Below are 22139 nucleotides of genomic sequence, written 5' to 3' on the forward strand. Positions count from 1 at the left end.
CATTCTCTCTTTTCTGACTTTTGTTTCTGTGTTCCAGCTGGCCATCCCATCATATGATTCTCCATCCTGCTCTCTAGACCTTATCTGTGTTTCAAGACTTGGCTTTCCAAGTTTAATTTTCTAAGAAGGATTTTTATGAATACAAGTAGAGATTTCAAACTGTCTGCAACTCAAGCTCACCCCAGACAGCATCAGTAGGCTGCTTAACTTTGCTGATAAGAAGAGCACCTTCCCTTTATGTCAACAGATAATGTACATTTGCCTGAAGCTGAGAGTAGTTCTGTGAGCCAGAAGCTGTGCTCAATCACAGCTTGATATATAGTAATCATCTAGTCTTCTGCTAGGTAAGAGGAAAGAACTGCATTCTTCTTTCATTATCCCACATCCACTGTATTCAAAGTCATAGACAACACTTGTACATAAACATTTAGTCTTTAATGTGTCTGATGGTAATGCTGCCTATACAGCAAAAATAAATAAATAAATAAATAAATAAATAAATAAATAAATAAATAAAAAGAATCTGAGATATGAAGCTCCTGATTAGAGAAAATGTTCTATTTTAAATTTCCTGCTTCGAGTAGATCTATGCAGAAAAAAAAATGACAACTCAAATTGATGGTGTAGGTAAAGTCACTTACAGAATGCTAGTGACACACTACATGGGGCACTGTTGAGGACTGACACCAGAGTGAGATTTTGTTTTATGCTTATAGTGCTTAGATCTGTTTGAAATTTATCCATGTAGCTGGTGAACTAAATACTGCATTTACGATGTAGAGGAGCATATTCTGACGTGCATCCACTGTAGAGTTTTTAAGGTCTTTAATGCATACAGAAATCACTAATAAGGAGGCAGACTGTAAGTCCTGGCAAAGAGATTTAAAATCTCTGTATTTTAAATCAGATGAGCTGATGTATTTGAACCTGACTTTAAAAAGACATAGATTTTATAGATCCAAAAGTGGATGCGGAGATCTGAAATATAGAACCCATAAATATGAGAACATCAAGATACTATTAAAGGAGTAAGTAGTCCAAACATGCAATAATTTCTCCGAGGCTCCAGTGACTGTGAAGGTGGACACTGTGACAAAGGGGATGAGAGGGTGAGTAGAGAAAGGTGGAGTTGCCTGACTCCAGAAAAGCTTCCATTACTAGTTTACTCATGAATTGCACTGGTCGAGTGCTCGTCACAGGGAGTTCGCATGTTAGGCTATTGGGGAAAGTCATGTAATAACCTTGCCAGGTCTTAAGACGAGATCGGATGGTGAAGCTCCAGGCGAGGGTGAGGACTCCTGTCATGGAAGCACGGCAGAAGTGAAGTACCAGCTTGTGGAAATGCAGATGAGGGTCAGGAAGGTGAGGGAGTTCCTGGCACACTACATGGGCAGGCTTATCCTTGAACTTACTAATGTGTGCTCAATTAAAATTGCTCTTCTTGATTATAAAGCACACCCATACTTGAATATACTTGCAATTGCATAATACGATAAAGAAAAACTGACACTACTGCCACTTAACTTCATCATCCATCCTTCCAGGGATGCTTGGGATCTCTCTTCTCCTTCCATCAAGCAGGTACAAACATTAAAACATAGGAAAGGCAGTGGATATACATAAGATTTATTTCATATTACTTTTACTTAGTAGTATAGTTTAGATGGCCACTTTTGTTATCAAAAGTCATTGGAAATATAAATCTAACCAATATCTGATATACCAACTAGGAGTTGCCAGTGATCTGAACACAGCAACAGCAACATGCAGAAAAAAGCCAGTGGTGGTCTGACCTCTTCACTTCCATCACACATTTCATAAACGATAATGCCTATGCTATTAGAAAAAGTGTAATTTTAAAAATCGGATTCCACTAGCTTTTGAGTATTAAAAATAAGAGAAGATATACAAATCATGGCCTTCAGTCTACTCCAGTTGTGTGAAGAGAAGCAAAGGTCAGGACTCAGAACTGGGGTTCCCTGACATGATCTGTGGTCACTTATCTTGTGAGGGGAAGCAATGACACTGTGTGGTCGCAGAAGCCTTTTGACCTAAGGATGTCTCAGGTCTACAGAAGACCACTAAAAAGATTAGATTCTCATTTTTACAAGAAATAAAAACAGCCACCCACATTTTCATTTCGAGACTTAAGTCAATGAGTCATGATCCAACAGAGCAAGCTAAGTGAGGTCACAGCTGCAGTGCTCAAGATGGACTGGCTTGGCGTCACCCTGGCTGCTGAGTACAAGACACAAGAATACTTTGAGCCCCAATTATCCTATCTGATTAGTGGGGATGCGCAGAAGGAGCCTTCCTTTCTCCTTGACCCTTCCTCCTCCTCCGCATCCCTCCCTCCCCCATCTCTCTGAGAGATAATTGAGCCAATATATGGAAAGCACAGCACGCAAGCAGGCAAATGATGCATCGTCTCTCTTCAGTGAACTAAATCATTATGATTATTTTTAGAAGATACATACAAATGATATTAAAATCTCGGTATCAACAAGACTTGGTGGCTGCTTTTTATAATTCTTTCTTTCATTTTTGAGAGTAAATTATAATTACATCATTGCCTCCTTACCTTTCCCCCTTATAACCCATCCCATAAACGCTTCCTTGTTCTTTTTCAAATTTGTGTTCTCTTTTTCATCAATTCTTCTAACATACATATGTATAGTTACATATTTATATTTATAAACATACATATGTACATATATGAGAAGGCTATATGTAGGAATATAACCTATTAATATATGTATTTATCATATGTACGTATTTATTATACATGTATTCCTAAATATAATCTTCTTGGTCTGTATGATGTTACACATACATGTCTTCAGGGCTGAGCATTTGGTGTTGCATAACCAATTGGTATGGTCTTCCCTGGGGAAGAATATTTCTCCTGCTCTCTGCATTTTTTTTTTTGTCCTTATAATCATAGATAAGTGTGGTACTCACCCCTCACAAATGATAGCCCTTTTTGGTGGCTGATTTGCTTGGATTTTTTAGATTTTTGAGACAGGGTTTCTCTGTGCAGCTCTGGGTGGCCTGGAACTTGCTCTGTAGACCATGCTAGTTTCGAACTCAGAGATCTACCTCTCTCTGCCTCCTAAGTAAAAGCATGTGCCACCATCACCCAGGTTGATGCCTGATTTTTAAAAATAAACCCATGAAGGAGAAATGTAAAATGCCTTCCCACTTAAGAGGAAAGAAATGGTCTGGCTGAGATATGGGCTCGAAAGCAATTCTGCCTGCCCCTAATGTCCAACGGTCTTCAGCTTCTCTGAAGAATGCCCCTTCTCTTAGCATTGAGTAATGAGTCCTTAGCAGCTAAGGGCTTTGTCTCTAAGAAGGAAGGCCTAGACTCAGCAGCAATGTGGGAAGAAATTAAGCCACACATTGGGGCTGGTCACAGTACAGGCAGGAGGCAGGTGAGACCTTATGAGTGTTTAGATTTATATAGAATGCCAAAGAACCAAACTGTGTACCAAGGTTTTGAATAAAGGTGGGAATATGAGCCACAGCTGGGTGGGACTTAAAGAGAAGACAGAACTGAAGAATAATTGAAGCCACTCCTTACAGCATTAGAAATCCAGACCCGAGAGTTTGATAGGACAAGGGGATGAAAGTGGAGAGTGACTTTGGCAAAGTGGAAAGTTTGCTAGGGAGGAGGAAAAGAGGATGTGTTAGGGATACGGAGGCCCAATCCAACATGAGATGGATGAGGACTGGCCTAGGGCTGAGCAGGAAGGGTGGGGTGGGAGGCTTCCCTTTCAGTGCCCATCCACACTGGGACTCACAGCTCACAGCCTATAACACCAGCCACACAGCATCCGTTACCTCTGCCATGTTAAGTACAGCTGTCAAAATCCTGGCAAATGCAGCCAATCCTTGTCAAACAGGTGCTCGCGTGGGGCCTCACTTCAAAACTGTTTCCAACAGTCTCCACTTACAAAGTCATTGTCCCTAAGTGTCTAGGCTTCCAGCAGCAATTCCAAGCCCCTCATGTCACCACCCACAGAAGCAAACTAGCAAAGTAGACAAGGAGGGCATGCTGGGCAGTCTCAGATGAGCCCAGACTCAGTGCTCCTGACCCCTTTGGTTTTCAGCAGCAGAGAAGATGCTGCTATAGAGAAGGCTTAAGATCTATGTGTCCTAACTCAATTCTCTTGCTAGACTGGAAAAGCAAGTGCAGGGAGACAGTAAAATAATATATGTTGTTGTTAAAAAGTAATGCGAGAGTTTATACTCTTTGCTAAAAGGTTTTCTAGAAGGGCCTCGTAGTTAATCATCTTATAATTATTTAAAATTAGTACAGTGCACATTCACAGGATTTGGAAATAACCTTAAAGTGGTCAAGAAAATACAGCTTCTAAAGTGCCCTCAAGTCCAAGTCCCTACACTTAAACCCACTATTTGAAACCCATCTATTCAAAATACTCAATTTCTTAGCAAAACCCCTTTAACACCACTAAAAAAAACAAACGCTAATGGTTTTCTAATATTTTAATTAAATATTAAATTTTAAAAGTTTGATTTTACTTTACAGTGCCATCTTGGTAATAAAGATGCCTGTTTTCCAAACAAAATTAAAGTCTCTCCCTTAATTTTATCCAATAATTTCTATGTAGCAATACTCCATGTTGTGTGGATGAAGAAAGCAATGAAAAAACTAGCCCAAGGGACAGAGCAAAATCAAGATGTTCAGTCCCCAAAGAAGCTAAAGACAGTAAAACAGGCCAATGTTTTAAAGCTACAGAAACGTTGAGTGCTGGCTAAGGAAGAATATGAAGGAAGCAGTCATAAGGTCCTCAGTGGGATTTCCTGGTCTCCTGATTTAGTCTGCAAGCTGCCAGTTCCTTCCCTTGACACAGTCTAGAAACTCTGGTTTCCGTTTGAGTTTACTCGGAGGCTCCCTAACAACTTCATTTGAAGGCTTTTTATATTATTTTGATAAGTGCATGATATTATCCAGTTATTATAACTAGGGCTGCAGGAAACATTACGAGATGAATATCACCATCTTCCATTAAGTGGCGATTCTCTCAGTAATTTCCTTTCACTGCACTTCAAATCCGAAAACACCCAAGATCTTGCTCAATATGTGTCCTGTACAATCCCCGCAGGCTCAACCTGTGCAGAAGCCAGGGAGGGGACACGAAGACGGAAGGAGATGGAGGGGCCGGGCTTAATGGAGTGGCTACAAAATTGTTGAAAATTCAATTTATTTCTCCCCAACAGCTAGAATTATTTTAAAAGAAGATACATGTTCTCTGAACATACTTGGCCTTGCTTGTATAAACCACACAGTAAACTAAAGGGTTTAAAAATTTAAAATTATGTAACTGGTGTATCAAACTCATAATTTCACATATTATTGTCTAGTTTAGAATTTGTTTAATTAAAATAAAGAATCTATAGATTTAATATATCTTTATATCTATATGTACACATAACATATATACATATACTTATATGTACACACACACACACACACACACACATATATATATATATATATATATATAATGGGGGAAGCTCCCTGGGGAGTATGGCCCCTTGGGTCCTATGCCTGGGCTTCTCCTAGCATTTCTGCTAAGAGACAGAATACCATGTGAGGCTGATAGCATATCTCTCTGTCAGCAGGGTGGTGGCTTTGCCATGAACTTGGTTTTGGTACAACAGATTGTACTTATGCACAGAGTCTAGCAATCTTCTTTAGCAATCTTTTCCTTAGTAGCTTTCTCTAATACCAGGCTAAATAACAAGGGCCGATCCGAAGAATCCACTGCCAAAATGCTTCAGGAAGTGACCTTACTTCCCCAGGGTTTCCCTGTCCATCAGGCATCCAAATCTTATGCAGGCATCTTTCCCATTCTCTCTCATCCTCCCACCTACCGACTTGTGATACCCCTACTTGAATCTTGCTCCCTTCTTTATTGTCATCCAGTATTTTCACATTTACTGACTGGAAGTTCCTCGAGCAAATACTCCCTATCTTATTTTTTTCCCTAAACATCCTCTTTCATAATCCCTCACCATCAGCACTGCTCAATAATTCACAGAAGTCCATAGACTTACAGGAACTCAACATAGGTCGCTCACATTAAAGGGCTGTAAAGTGTGTGTAGGAACAGAAAACCTCCAACAAAAAGTGGCACCGCCCCACTCAACCTTCTGTGCGAATTTGTATCTTGTTGGATGACTTCCAGTCAAGTGGGACTCCAAAGGAGGAGGGTTCCATAAACACATAATCCCATGATCCCTACCAATGCCTTCTAAAGGGCTTCATCATTTTTCTCATTATTATCTCCACACTTGATTTGTGCAGGACTATATCGCGAAATCAGAGCAAGAGAGCCCTTTAGAGTAAATCCTTTAGTCCAAATCTGTGGCCCCAGAGCATTGTGGTGGATGACAAGGACTATTGAGAGCTGGACCGAACTTTTACACACCTGAGTAATGAAAGAGATGTAGTCTCGAGGCAAGCACGGCCACTCTGAGGAAGAAATGAAAGGAGCCACTTCTTCCAAGTGTCGCACACTGATTAAAAAACTGGCCAACAGCTCTGCAGCACAAAATACACCCACTCCCAAAGTGGGAAGCCAGAGGAAATCAGCTGAGGCCAAGTCACATTAAAGGGATTTATGGGATCTGGCAGAGTGGTTGCTTGAGATGAATGGGGCAAACCCAATTTACCCAGCCCAGCACATCAAGGGAGATTGTTACCTCTGCCTTCCAGAGATAAATCAAAGGTGGCGATAGGATTGAAGAGGAACATGCAGGGTGCTAAATGTCAGTCAGTGAATGGGCATTGTGGAGCAGATAGCCTCTGCCCAGCTCTGGACAGTGAGGCCAAGACAGACTCTTGTGGGACACAGGGAGTAGATTATAAATTCTTCCATTTCCAGGTCTACAATGTGCTTCAGCTAGGACACTGATTTTCTGAGAGAGGGAGTAAAGGCCTGAAACTGCTGAGAGGGACAGCCTGCAAGAAAGCGGATGTAAGGTTGACACAGCGGGAACATCTGGGAACCTTATGAAAACACCAAGTGTCATTAAAAGCCTTGGGAAAGCACCACCTGTCACAAAAGGAGAAGAAATCGCAGCGTGGAAGGAACTCTGGCCCTTGGGTGTAGGGTAAAGGGTAAGCTCGTCTGTATCCATGAGAAATCATGGAAGGCAATACTATGATGTATGGGTCAGCATATAATCCTAAGAGTGTGGGAAGCACTGGGCAGAACATTCTAGAACATTTCTTAGAACGTAAGAAATAAGTGTTGCTGCACATGGCTTTGAAATGCCGTCTGGATTTAGACATTGGTATGAGGTCAGTAGAGGAGACTGAGAAGGACAGACCAGTGTGGTGGCAGAAAACTAGAAGAGGGCAGTCTGAGTGAAGCTCAGAAAACAGTGTTTTGAAAACTACAAAGGAAGCGGCAGGCATGTCTGGCACACGCTGCTGAGATACTCCCGCAGTCTGGCAGTTGAAAATCTTAAAGGTCAGATGGACAAATCAGGAGTCACCTGATGAGAAAGTGCTTTTGAAAGAGGAAGAGCACAGCTGAGGCCGACGTGAGCATCATACCACCCAGGTGGCTCACTGACAATTACTGCAGTGGAGTCTGAACTTGTAACTTAATGGAGCTACCCTGAAACGCTTCAGCAAGTGTAGGATGGGATGGATTTGGGAGTTCACTGGGTTGTGATCATGTGGGAAGGGGTATGGAGCACATTGGCTAGACTGGAATCGAAAGAATAGAGCTCTTAAGACTATGCTCCAAAAGTCATTTCTTTCAACTTCTAAAATGGTAATATTTAATATTACATGCTGTGTACATAAAAGTAATTAAGAAAGGTAGGTGATCATTTCATCATAATACAGTTTGGCATCTAGACCCACAATTTTATGATTATTCTTTCTTTGTCTTCATTCTTAACAAGAAACACAAATTCTACTTTTAAACAGGGTCTCACGTAGGCTACGCCGACCTCGAATTCACTGTGTAAAATGACCTTGAAGTACTAATCTTCCCAAGTGCTGTTAGGATTACAGGCATACATCATCACACCCAGTTCATACTGTACTATATTAGAGAACAAGCCAGGGCTTGGCCTGTGCTAAGCAAGCATTGTGCCAAACCCAAGCTGTCCTGTTTCTGTGACAGAAATATCTAGTAGCTCGGTCTTCATGTGAGTCCCCTAGAAGGGGAGTGGAGGTTGTCTCTGGCTTGGACTCTTTTGCCTGCTTTTTGATCACTTCCCCTTGGTGTGGCTGCCTTGCCAGGACACAGGGGAAAAGGATGCGCTCAGTCCTGATTCAACTTAGAGTGGATTGGTGGTGGAGTGGCCCCCTTTTCTGAGGAGGAGGAGAGGATGGTAAAAGGGAAAGAGGGAGGGAGGGCAGGACTGGGAGGGGAGGAGGGAGGGGACTATAGTCAGAATTTAAAGTGACTAAGTAAATAAATAATTTACAAAGAACGAAGAGGATATTCACCACTCCCTCACTTGCATCCTCTTGTGCTCCTGCTTACCTGCTGAGCTATTTAACTTTTTCCATTTCTTTACAGTGCAGGGCACAGCCTGCGGAATGGCACTGTCCACATCTTCAGAGGGTCTGCCCACCTCAGTTAACAACCAGACCATCCCTATGGCCACAGGCCAACCTGATCTAGATAATTTTTCATCTAAAACCCTTTTCCAGGTGGTTCTAAACTGTTGGCACTTAAAACTAGCCATCACACCAGCTCTAGAAGTACTCTTTCGTGTGTGTGTGTGTGTGTGTGAGAGAGAGAGAGAGACAGAGAGAGAGACAGAGACAGAGAGACAGAGAGACAGAGACAGAGAGACAGAGAGACAGAGAGAGATTGAGAGGTGAGAGTGCATGTGTGTGGACAAGTGCCCATGACTATCGTTTTGTACTTAGAGAAGGACGTCAGATACCCTTTTTCTCCCTCTCCACCTTATACTGTTGAGAGGGTCTCTCATTAAACCTGGAGCTGTCTTGTGCCCAGTAACCCCCCCTGCTCCCCCCTACATGGCATTGGAACTGTATGCAGAGGACCGGGTCTGGCTTCTCACACGGGCTCTGGGAATCCAAACTCAGGTCCCCATGCTTGCCCAGCAGGAGCTCCTATGCACGGAGCCACCCCCCCAACCTGTAGGAGATACTGTTAATATAGTTTCCACCATACAATGTCAAGTCAAGCCTAAGCTTTTCCAATAACTAACTTAACTATCAATTGCAAATCAGAAGTTCTGCCTGTTCAGACTATGTGTAACAGGCTCACTGTTGCATAGGTTTTGGTAACCTTAGGAAAAAAAAATAAAAATGGAATACATTTCAATTTTTTTTCTTTTAAAATAACTGTTGATCGTCTCACTCTCCGGCAGGTCTCACAGCAGACCTACATGATGATCTCAATCCAAGGCACTTGTGAGTGGTTGGAGGCTAAATGGCCAGGGAAGCCTGTTTGTAGCTCATTAAGACCACACATCTCTTAGCTCCTAGAGCCTGTCTGCAATCTGTCAACACTCTTGGCTGTATCATAACTATAAGGAAATGTTTTTAACTTAACTTTTGACCTTCCATCTGATGAGTCTTCTAATTCTACCAGTTCAATCTGTTGAATAATTCAACAAACAGCGTTCTGACGACCCAAGGCAATTTATGACATGGTGGTATTTTTGCTTTTAGATAAAGAGGAGGAAAAGCTGACTCTGCATCCTGCTTCAGCTCACCATGCTGAAAACACCTGAACACATCCATTTTTTATTTCTTCCTGGGCAGAATGAACACCTGAAATGAAAAGCGTAATGTTCCCAAACCATAATCTAACTTTAGTGTAATCTAAATATACAACAAAATGATTCTTCTTTCTCCTCTACTCTTCTTCCTTAAGGAAAAAAAATGTAAACTGGAATTTTGTTTACTAGGGGGTATATTTTGCTCATGTCTGAAAATGACAATCATACATTTTTGGAAGCCAAGGATAACTTTTATTTTAGTCATTTTTCTATGAGTTCCAGGGACATACTTTATACATTAATCACGGTCATCACAACCACACACTTGTCATGTGAATGGAAAGAAAAAAAACAAAACAGAGAAGAGAGACCAGACATTAAAAGAAAGTTAGTGAAGTACATTAGTGATGTGTCTGAGGGTTCAGTTAGAATCTATGCAGAGAGCCCACTATTAAAAGAGAAAGGAGGCAAATTCAACTTACAGCCTTAAGGAACATTGTAATTTGAAAATGAAGGATAATAATGGTATACCAGTTTCTCCTTCAGTCAGTAGACAGGATCAAGTCCATCCAGGCTGAACCACAGAGCATAGAAAAGATCACTTTGTAGGGGAGGTAAGACACTAGTCCATCCAGACCAAATCACAGAGCATCTGAAAGAGCATCCTGCAGGGAAGGAAAGGCAGTGGGTACTGATCCATTTGCTATCACTAAAAAGTGGAATGGCCTTCAACTGGGGACATGGTAAAAAAACGTGGACTTAAGATGTAGGATGAACCTAATTAAGACCATCCTCTGCCTCTGACTACATCCCTCTGGGCAAATCCCCTGGCCTCACTGGTCTCACTTTCTCCTCAGTGGGATGAAGAGCACTACCTACCAGGCTGAGCTTAGAGGGGATCATAGAGACAGTGGCTGAGAGTCAGGTACGGCTGCATTAGTCTCTTAAGGTCTGCACTGATTCGTTGCTTGGCTGTCTCCTAACAGAGGGTCTAGGGCAGACGTTAAAATCTTTCTACCCTGAGAGTCTGTCATGCCTGCAGTCCACAGTGAAAAAGGAAGCCCCTAGGCATCCCACCCTCACACCCCCAACAAGTAAGTGTTCAATATGTTACTTGGTTAAAGAACACAGCATGATGTAGTCTTGTTAAGGATTTTTACAGAATTATTTAGGGCTGTAGGAGTCACCCTAACAAAGGAACTCCTGTAAGCAAACAATTTTACCCAAGCTTCTTAAGGACTTCTTTTCTCTTTCGTTTAATACACCCCCTCACCTCCTTCAGAGGGAGCAAAGGCAGACAGCTGCTTTGGATCTAACTGGGAGAACCTTTTCCTTGCTCTCACTTCCCAGCTCCACCCCCACCGTTTGCCGCACACAGCACTGAAGGTGTTGCTTTCTGTAATCCATTGTCTCCAAGAAGCTGCTTTTGCCCAAGGACCTTCTGCCAAAGCCTGTTCCCCTTCCAGGATGCCAAGGGGCCTGCAGCCTCTATGACTTCTTTACACTTTCCTCAGTATGAATGTGCCTACCATTCTCGCAGACTTAAGGTTAACACATTAGCACTAGTTAACCGATTTGGTTTCTGGTCCGAGGTTTCAAAATGCATCAACATAGACTGGATCAACTCCTAATGATCTGATCTTTAACACTGTGTCCTTGGGTGAGAGATCGCACCGCAGGGACATAAACATGTATCTTCTGTCTCATAATTCTGTGCTGATTGAACAGGATGAAGTGCCCCATGCTAAACTGGTTTAGTTTCTAGTGAATATTTTCAGCAAATGGGTTGGTACCAGAGTGAGCAAAGTGGAACTTCAGGAAGCCTTGATCTAGTGCCAGGGAGTGGGTGTTAAGCAGGTAATGTTCCATTACCTCCCACACCACGTCCAGGGGCCCAGTCCCAAGTCCTCCCTGAAGATGTACACAAGCAAAGGACAGTGCATACACATGCACTGTCATGGAGTGTAACTCCACGGGTAACATACCAGAGTTCACTAGAATTATGGAGCACGAACCCAGAGATGGAATGTCATTTGATGAAATCAGAGGAAAGCAACCCCTCCCCCCAAAAAAACCCAGCCACTCTAATTTCCACTGGCTTTTCCTGACAACATCTGACAGAGAGTCCCTACACTAAAGTTAAAAAAAAAAAAAAGCCCAGAAAAAGAGCTGGAGCTTCACCTCAGTCTCAGAGGCTGATGCTGGGGAGCAGGGAGGGGGCTCGCATTCTCCACAGACTGCGAACAGTCTCCTGGCACAAAGCATACCCACTGGAGCTAATAAAGCAATGAAAGCACCTTAGATTAAACTTAATTTCCTGACACAGACAGTGATAAAAGCCAAACCCTGCCAGGCCACCAATCCACGCCATTCATTCTGCTTACCTAATGCTGACTTATCAAGGAGGAGTCTCTGTGTCAGGCATGGAATAGATAGCATTTTTTTTCTTTGAGACACTTTTTAGCTCCTGTTCATACAAAAGAGAAAACACACTCTCGAGATTACCTGGGCATCACTGTTCACACTGAGACCAGGTTCTCCAACTGGGAAAAGAGGTGAATAGCATGCTCACAGAACCAATTTTTGAATAGAAACATGGCTTCTTTATTGCCAGTTTCTCTTACTTAAGCCTCATAGACATTATTTTAAGAGGCATTTAGGCCCTAGGCATCTCTTCCAAATAGAGGTCTGGAGGCAAGTAATACAGACTGTGCCTTATAGCTAATAATAACAGATACTTCATGAAACTATATTTTTAGCTGAGAGTAATGCAAGATCTTAGCTCAAGAACCAGAGAGATATGATGAAGGGACCGGGCAGGAAGACAGAAGGTGGGAGGGACACCCGCAGCCTCTTGACCATTATCCAAAGGTCTAGGATCAGAATACTTGTGACCCCTGCATGTGCATGTGTTGCTCTAGTAGAGCGCATTTCTCAGTTCTTAGAAAGACAGAAACTATTTCAATCCAGCAGTCTACACAAATCCCCACTCCGAGTCACTGACAGCTAGCTCCCAGGTGGTGCTGCTGTTTGGAGGAATCTCAGAGTGGGCCAGCTCACTCCTACCTTTCTTACTTAATAATGCGGCCACAGCAAACAGCTTTCCTATTTGGATGATTTCTTCTTACACTCAAATCCTTCCAGGAAAGAAACAGATTTTTTTTTTTTTTGCTTCACAAAATAATACCTTTTCCAACCACCCTGAATATGGGGATTTGGGAGTGACTTTATGGAGGAATACTCATCCAACAAGGTACATTGTGGCAGCATTTTAAAACATGGATAATGGTTTGGATCCCTCTCACTCAGTAATGGCCCTATAATAAACTCTTAGACACTACCCTCAGGTAATGATTAACAATATTCCCAGCCACTAGAACTGTTCAATATTTGCAGACAGTGTGACTTGGATAACCACTACTCAGTCATCTTGCTGTCTATCTTAGTGTCTATGTATAGGCACAAACAGCCAGCTTGCTATCGTCAAACCACCTCAGCTTTCTTTTGAAGGATCTTATCACATCCACTCTAACTCATTAGATAGAGGCTGCAACACAAATGCAGGCAGCCTAAGACCACAGCACCTGGGGGTTGGTCTATACCAAGAGCACACACATAATCTCTTTTTGTTGTATTCCTGAGAAACGCATAACCTAGGCTTCTGGTGCGCTGTGCGTCCTGAGTGGCTCACGGTCCAGCTCCTGTTACATACCTTCACGGGGACTTACCATGTAGGGGCCATCTCTGCAGCCCTTGAAAGCTAGCAGAAGTGGAATTTTAGAAAGAGATTAAAGAGCTTGTCAGCAAAAGCCAGATAAAGGAAATAAGGCTAGCTGTTTTTCATGCCATCTGTTTCAATTTCATGCCTTATCACTTTTATAACCAAGTAAGACAGCTGATCAAGACCTTTGCTTTTCCTTTTTCCCTACAGGGCAAACTTTTAGGGTCAGATTAAAAAAATGTGTCTCTAAGTAGCACAAAATGAATACTCTTAAAACATAAAACACACAGCCCCACCCCTTGAACATTTTTACCTAGAAACAAAAAAACAAAATCCTTGAAAGGAGAGAAACAGAGAGGAAGAGCTGCAGCTCCAGGCTGCCTGCGCCCAGGCACCAGGCGCACTGAGGGCACCTACTCAGTGGATGCTTGGAATTTGCAACAGCTGTAGAAGGCGCTCAGCGTCACTTTGCTGCCTCAGAGAAGCAGCTGTTTGGCGCATAGCAGATCCACTCCCCTGTGAGAAAAGCCCAAACCTCATCTTGGAACGACTTGAGGGCAAACTTCAGGCCCCTTGGCAGGGCACCCCAACCATCTCCTCTGTTCTCCACCTCATGCACAGAAAACGCCAAAGGAAGACATGAAAGCCCGCAGGAATTCATGTCCTTTGAAGCTGGAAGGTAGTCAGGTCCTTTCCCGCACCCCAGTGTTTCCCAACAGCAAGCCAGGTCCTTCCCACTTCGTTCAGCTCAGCAGTTCTCTTCCTTTAGAAGCCAGACTATTGTTTGTAATACAATACGTATGGAGACAGATTTCAGTCCTTGAAAAACCAAGTTCCAGGCACCCAACCCCCTCTGATGCTTCTTCACAGGGGACATCTTGTTATGTACCCCTATGTATGTATACTGTGTATCAAGGTAAGGCAGCAACAAGAAGGCACAGTCCTAAAGGCTCATTCGGGATGGTCTCTGCAATTTCAGGCCATTTCCTACATATGACTCATGGTATTAACAGCTTACATGATAAATGAGGCTGGTGGACATGTGGCCCCATGTCACTGACAGCTTAAGTGTTGTGGAGGTCTTCCGGCTGCTCGCTGTGATTAACATACATGCCTATTATTCATTTGAACGGTGTTCTCTGCTTTAAACATCAAAAGTCATGTGCAACAGAAAAAGTTACAGGTGATTTCTATGTCATGCTTCCTAGTCTTCCCATTTCCCATGTTCTGAGAGTTATTTGAAAAATCTACTCTCTATACATCTTAAATAATATTGAAATAATAAGGATAAAAATTAAAGATGTATTTAAGGATACTGACGATGACCAAAAAACATGAAACCATGTGTGCAGGAAAACACTACTAAGGAAGATTTAGATTGAGACGGAAAAGAAAGCCAAGTGGCCTAGCTCCCTTTTTGTTGTCAGGCTCCTAAATGCAGACAAATGCATGTGCCTGCACACACACACACACACACACACACACACACACACACACACACTCATGTGCACATGCACACATGCACACACAAACACACTCTCACACGCATGCACACACATGCACATGCACACATGCATGTGTGTGCACACACGCACACATGCACACACTCAAGCACTCATGCACTCACATGCACACACGCACATACACACACACATGTGCACATGCACGGACAAACACACTCTCACATGCATGCACACATGCACATACACACATTCATGGGCACGCACACATGCGCATACTCACGCACTCCTGCACTCACATGCACACACGCACATACACGCTCACAAACACATAGGCACACACACAGGGAACAGGGAGTGGCTGGAGTTCCTGCCTGCCCCACAACTCTCATCTTTCCCTAAGAACTCTGCCCGATTCCACCCCGGGGACTTAGATCATTCCTTCGCACTCGGCTCTCCCAATGCCTTCAACTTTCTCCTCCTCATCTATCTTCTAGCCCTTCATGTTTCCCTCTGAACAAATTAGTGGGCAAACTGATGATTTTCTTCCATGGCCTTTGGTTTCTGGTCCACATTATCATTCTTCCTCTTCTAGGGTTCCCCATCATCAAATTCATCCCAACTTACTGTCTATATTACGCCTCCCTCTCTTCCCCACCATTGCTTCCATCTTCATTACAAAATGCCTGTCTCCGTAGAGCTCCAAAACAACCATGACTCTCACAGCAGTGGCAGTCCTTAAGAGGCCCAACTGCCAGATGAATAAAGCTCACAATCCCTTCTAAGCATCCCGTACTCTTTAAGGTCCAGCATCAGTACTCCCTCCCACAGCTATCACACACAAAAAAAGTTCCAACAGAGCGAAACTATTCACGCATTCCTGCCATGGTCCCTCTGTCCCCAGCACTGGGTCTTCGTTCTGGGGCTGTAGTCAGCTGAGATGTTCCTTTGTAGACCACTCAACACTTCAGCTGATTCTCAGCAGTTATCCCATGGTACCTCGAGGCAGGATGGAGTCTCTGTGTTTGGATTTCAGAGCACGTGGGTCCTTCATTGTTCTTATCATTGTATACCCTGTGTTTTAGTTTGTCCTGAATATGTACTTCTCTCCCCATCAGGAAAGCAAGGAATGGGCATTAGCTGCAGTTGTAGGTCCACCTTAGCGGTTATGTATTAGGCACTCAGCAAGCTCTCACATTTATTTTTCAATGACTGTACTGGGAATCATCCTGTACTGGAGCAAGTGTACTCCCAGAGCTAATAATGAAAATATAATAAGTAAAAGAACAAGTAGATGCTTTGTCATCCCCAGGGCACTCTGGGTAATAATAACAAATCACATTAAAGCAGAAAATGTATTGCGATGTACCTGGTGTCAGTGGGAGAGTTAGGATTAATGTTCCTGGACCCAAGTAAATTCCAAGCAAGAGAAGGGATACTGATGTGGGTGTGTGGTAACAACTAGTTGCAGAGTGGGACTCTTTGATCAGAAAGTGCTGTACACAAACAGAGCCACTCTGCAATTACTTTTAGAGTCGTTGGAAAAATAAAGTAGGAAGAATGAAGTCACGCTGTTTATTAAAATATAGTCCCTAGGCTGGTGAGATGGCTCACTGGCTTCTAAGCCTGATACCCTGAGCTCAGTGCCTGGACTTACGTGTCAGAAGGAGAAACCGGACATCTGCAAATTGTCCTTTTACCCCAACACAAGTGTACACCGTATATATATACACGTATATGTGTGTGTGTGTGTGTGTGTGTGTATTCTGTACCCAAAATAATCTTAAGAGAAGCTGGATTACCACATTCATTCAAGATTTATTGGACAAGTAGAACTCTATAATTTGTGAGTTTCAATCACACACCAAGCTGATTTTTCTTCCACATGTTTGCCACTTGCTGGTCTCTACACAGTGGATACTCATTCTTCCATGGATCCACAGGAAGACAGGGCTTTATAGTTCTGGGGAGAAATGGAAAAGGTTGTGGGTTTCACATTTTTGTTGTTATTTGGAAGGTAATTTTTTTTTCCTCCCTAAAATTTTGAGAGATGGAGAATCCATTAGGTAATTACGTTCTGCCCAAGAGGCCAACTCATGATTGTTCCCAACAGCTCACTCTCCAGCAATTTTCCAGTCCACTTCCCCGGGGAGATGGTAAAGCCATCTCTCCCACAGCTACTTTCAAATTTAGCCTGAACTTGGTACCACTATAAAGCTTTCAATGTAAACTTTATAACAAGACCCGAGAAGAAATTGCAAGCAGCCATTAAAACCAAGAACTCTGCCTTTATTTTTCTTCCAGGGAGTGGAGCAGAGGCAGACAACGCAAGGAACAGGTGGAAAAGAGCACAGGAGGGTTTGATGCTTTTCTATGTTAGTCTTGCCATAGCTGTTCTTATACATGTGCATGTATGCATATATGCATGCATGTATCATTTCAAAATTCTCATTTGGAGGAATATTTGCATCGCATATGTATAGACATGTGCATATGAAAGTCAGGATTGCACAGTGGATGTCATCTCTGAGCACCGGAATTCCAAGTGGGCCGTCTTGCCTACCTAGCATCTTACAAGGGTTATGGGAATCTGATCTCTGGTCCTTGGGCTTGCAAAGCAAGTGCTGCATCCCCAGAGCCACCTCCTTAGTCCACTAAAGGATATTTGTTTTTCTCTTGTGGTCTATAGTGCTTCTCCATCTGTATGCATATAGTCTATGTCTGAACCTAGACAAAGAGAATCTTGTTCACTTAGAAACACATTGCCTGTGAGGACCAAACACTGTAAGTGTGGTTTGGTCTCTGAGGGAAACCAAGAGCCTTATGTCCTGTGTTTACATCTGTCCTGCAACTCCTGGTCTGAGCCACTTTGCTTATTGAATACAGTACTGAAGACAGAATCCAGGGTTTCTTACATACTAGGTAAGCACTGAACCTATTCAGTGCTATCTACAATTAGTATCCTGAACTCTTAAAAACAGTGATGTATTCAAATTAAAGGTGTTTGGATCAGAGTTCAGCTCTCTAGTTTACTTAGAAGTAAGTGATTGTGTAACTCACTGTGTTATAATGGCATAGCTGTCACCTCCACTTATCAACTACTTACAGAATGGACCATCCATCTGGTTTCACCCACTCTGGGCATGTCTGTCACAGGAAATGTTACAGCTCTATTTAGTGGGGGTTTAAGATGTGGGTAGCAGTGAGACCCTCTTTCATTTGTATTCATTCATGTATATGCCCCTTGACACACATGTTCCATCCACCATGTGCCAGAGTTCTTTATAATGATGAGACCTTGTAAGGTAGCTGTCATGCTGTCTTTACAGAGAAGGACGCTGAGCACAGAAAGGTTGACAATTCCCAACCTCAACACAGCTGGGGTAAGAAGACAGAGTGAGATTCTATCCCAGGCATTAGGTTCCTCAAAATAGTTCATTTCCACTGATAACAGTGTTAAATTCCATCCAGTCCTTATTCCTTCATTCACTCATTCATTTACTCAATATGCGTTTTAAGATTAAAATTGCAGAATTGCCCTCTTCCTTTTTCTTCCTCCAGAACCTCTCACATACTCAACTCCACTCTCCTTCAGAGTCATTGTCCCTTTTCACTAATAGTTATTGCACACATATATGTGCATACATGTATAGTTCTAAACATGACCTGCTCAGTTCATATAATGTTACTTGTATGCATGTTTCTAGAGCACTGGATAACCAGTTGATGTGCTTTTCCCTATGAAGCACTGCCTTTCCTGCTCTGAGTTTGCTTCAGTTGCCTACAGTTCTTAGTGTGTAAGAGATTTGGTTCTACATGGCAGAGATGGAAATGCGGAGCTGGGGTTTAATAATGGAAAAAACTGGGGCTAAAAAGTTAGCTTAGTTAGTAAAGTGCCTGCCTTGTCAGCATGAGGACCCGGGTTTGATCCCACGACTCATGTTAAAAGCCAGGCATGGAAGAATATTACTGTAATCGCACTATTGAGGAGACAGAGACAGAAAGATCACTGTAGCACATGGGCTATCCTGTGACCTTCTTGGCAATGTCAAGCTGATGAGAGACACCATCTCAAAAAGTGAGGGATGACTGCTCGGTTTGTCCTCTGACCTTCACACGCATGCGCACATGTACTGATGCACCTGCACACACAAACTCACGCACAGCTGAAAAACAGTGTTATACCTGCCCAGACGATATTTGTAAGGAAATATGAATTTCAAGCCTAAAAATTAATAGTTATCCTAATAATTACACAGTTTTTAATAACCTTGGGATCAAATTTATGCACATTATTAAAATCAGGATCATCGTTTCTAGCTGAGTTGTGGGTGGCATGAGGCAGAAACCTTATCCTAGCTGCCAGTGAGGTTTTCAGTTATTAGTCTTACTGTCATCTCTAGGGTGGAGGTCAGCTCCTGTGGAGTTGCAGTAGGGTGCCCTGTCCTCCTAAACCTGCTTCTCCATGCTCCATCTTCTTCTGGATTGATGCACCCAGTCTCAGACTGCAATTTACTTGAAACCCACTCTGGAGCTCAAAAAGGTTTAATTCATAGCAATGCCCTACGTTTCTCGGCAGCTCAGTAAGCAAGATGAACACTGCTACCTAGTCGGGTGTCAGATGGTTTTAAAGTTCTGTTTTCCACATTTGGTCTTTTAAGGGCTTTAAACATGACTTACAATACAACACTTTATTCTGAAGGTCTTGTGAATAAAATGTTACTCTTTCAAGATCATGGATCGTGCTGCAAGTTTTCTCAGGGGACTCGGCCTTTCTTAGGGTTCATGGAGGGCTTCTATATAATAAAAAAGAAATGCCTGCCTTAAAGGCTTGAGGGACTGTTGGTAGCTGATCTGAATCAGTTTCAGCATTCAAGTCCAAATGAGGAAAATCTCAGAGCAATACAATAGGGCAGCTTCAGTTCAGAATTCATCAACAGTGAAACACTCCTAGTTTTTCCAATGCAGGAACACCCAACCACCCCTCCCCACTAGACTCCCATCCAAACCGAAGGCTCTGTAACCCAGCAAACCTGTTCTCAGCCTGGATGGTTTACCTTGGACAGTTAAATAAACAAATTCCTCACAACGGCTGGCTTTCTTAAAACTCACTGCTAGAAAAATGTGCTGGAGAAAAATCATGGCTAAATCCCAGCTACAGTTTTGACTTAGAAAGGCTTTATTTCTCATGGAAAGGAACCGAGTTTCTGTGTGGAAATGCTCTCTGTAAATCCCAGCACTGAATAATGGCCCTTAAGCTGCCCAGTTGGTTTCCTTTCCAGGGAGCCAATAAATATGTCCTAGGTGCTTCTGGCAAATGAAAACACAAGGTCTCATGCTCCAGAGAATGCATTCAGAACAGAAAGGTAGGAATAAGTAAAATACATTCAGTCCTGGAGCATGTGTGTATGTGTGTGTGTGTGTGTATGTGTGTGTGTGTGTGTGTGTGTGTGTGTGTGTGTGTGTGCATGTATCTGTGTTTATATGGACTAACAGGTTGCATTTATATATTTAGGAATCCTCAGGCATGCACGTGTAGACACACACACACACCACCACCACCACCACCACAAGCAACAACAACAGCAACAACAACAAAAGGAATAGGAGCCATGACTTTATGAGAATTCAAGGGAGTACATGGAAAGGGTTGGAGAAAGGAGATGGAAGGGAGAAACAATAGAATTATATTTTAATCTCAAAATCATGTTTTAAAAGAACAGAAAGCACAGCTAACAACCTGTGAAGTTGTGCTAACAGATACTTAAATATACTAAAGAGAAGGAATATCCACCCAAGATGGCCCCTCGCAATGAGGAGGAGCCAAATTTAAAGTGCGCTGTAAGGTGGGAGGGATGCAGAATCCACCCCAGGAGAGGGACAAAGGGCATATACCCATGGTGGACTCTTTCATCTTCTCTGAGTGGAAGTGTCCAGCTCCACTCACAATGAGAAGACAGAAGAAACAGCTTCAACCTTTCAGCAGGAAACTTGGCTGGCCATACAAAGGGCCTGACCAGAACCCTGTGACTCCCCAAAGGGAGGACAATTAAGCTGCCGTGGCTGCCCAATGGATATGAAAGAAAGTAGTCTATCTGCGGATACTGCTTGATTTGGGCAACAGCCACTGGTGGAGGGAAAGTGCTGTACTTTAGAGGGAACAGAAAGTACTCAAGCTGGATTTACAGTCCTAGACTGATAGTCAAGACCCTCTTGAGGAAGATAGATTTGTGAGTTAGCCCTCTGTCCTCAGTGTCTATAAGATATGAGCTAAGGAAGCTACCCAATAAAACAGAGATACTTTCTCAGAAAGATTGTCAGGAATGGTCCAGAAAGAAGTCATCTTAGTTTTGGTAGAGGAATGTTTGCATGCAAGTGTTTTCTTTTCTTTTCTTTTCTTTTTTTTTTTTCTTCTCAGTTACATGGCCTAAGAAAGCACAATCAGAGAAATGGTCTTTCAGGGCCATTATGATTAAGATGCAGGGCCAGGTTTGGGGACTGTGAGTTAAAAGTAACATTCACACTAGCAAGTAACTGTTAAAGTCATCTTTTTGATTGATGGAAGCACAGAACACATGAAGAAAGGAAAGAAGAAGAGGGGAAGGGAGGGGAGGGGACATGAGAGGATGGGAGGTGATGCGAAGGGAGGGAAAATGATAGAATATCCAGTTCCAGGATTTCCTGCAACCAGGTGCATTCTCGTAGATTCTTGACCAACTTAACCTAGCAACATTCAGTTAATCATGAAATGATTGGGACAAACGCATAGTTCTAGTCCAAGCTGGCAGCTGTGTAGCCATTCCTTTCTGAGCAATAAGATGGGGAGGTTCGGCCCAGGTGGTCACAGACAAAGACTACTGAGGACGAATGACTTGGGCCAATGTGGTTCTGTGTCAATGCACCTCTCCTTATACCAATATGCAGCTCAGTAGAAACTACTCCCAATTCTAAGGATTGTGCAAACGGCATGCTCTGCGCGTAGTTGCCAAATCACTTCCCCTGTATTTTCTCTGCTGCCACTTTGTCACTCTACTTGGAGGACCATTCTCAATCTTCTGGGAGTCTCTGGAAGCTGTACCCAGCTAAATGACTTCTGGGTCTCTTACTGTTTTCTGGTCATTTCATGACCCTCTTCTGCTTATTAGTTCATGGGGAGGTCATTGGCAACAGTGAGGTGATAGAAACCCAGATAGCTTAAACATTCCTAA

At 42.9% G+C, this 22139-nt stretch overlaps 1 protein-coding gene across 5 annotated transcripts in view; it reads right to left on the minus strand.

Moving 5' to 3' along the window:
- Nucleotides 1-22139, minus strand: part of FAT3 (FAT atypical cadherin 3) — a 603907-nt gene that overhangs the window by 551685 nt on the left and 30083 nt on the right. The window lies entirely within an intron of this gene.

The sequence above is a fragment of the Acomys minous genome (genome assembly GCF_964271855.1).
Source record: "Acomys minous genome assembly, chromosome: 5".
Taxonomy (NCBI): domain Eukaryota; kingdom Metazoa; phylum Chordata; class Mammalia; order Rodentia; family Muridae; genus Acomys; species Acomys minous.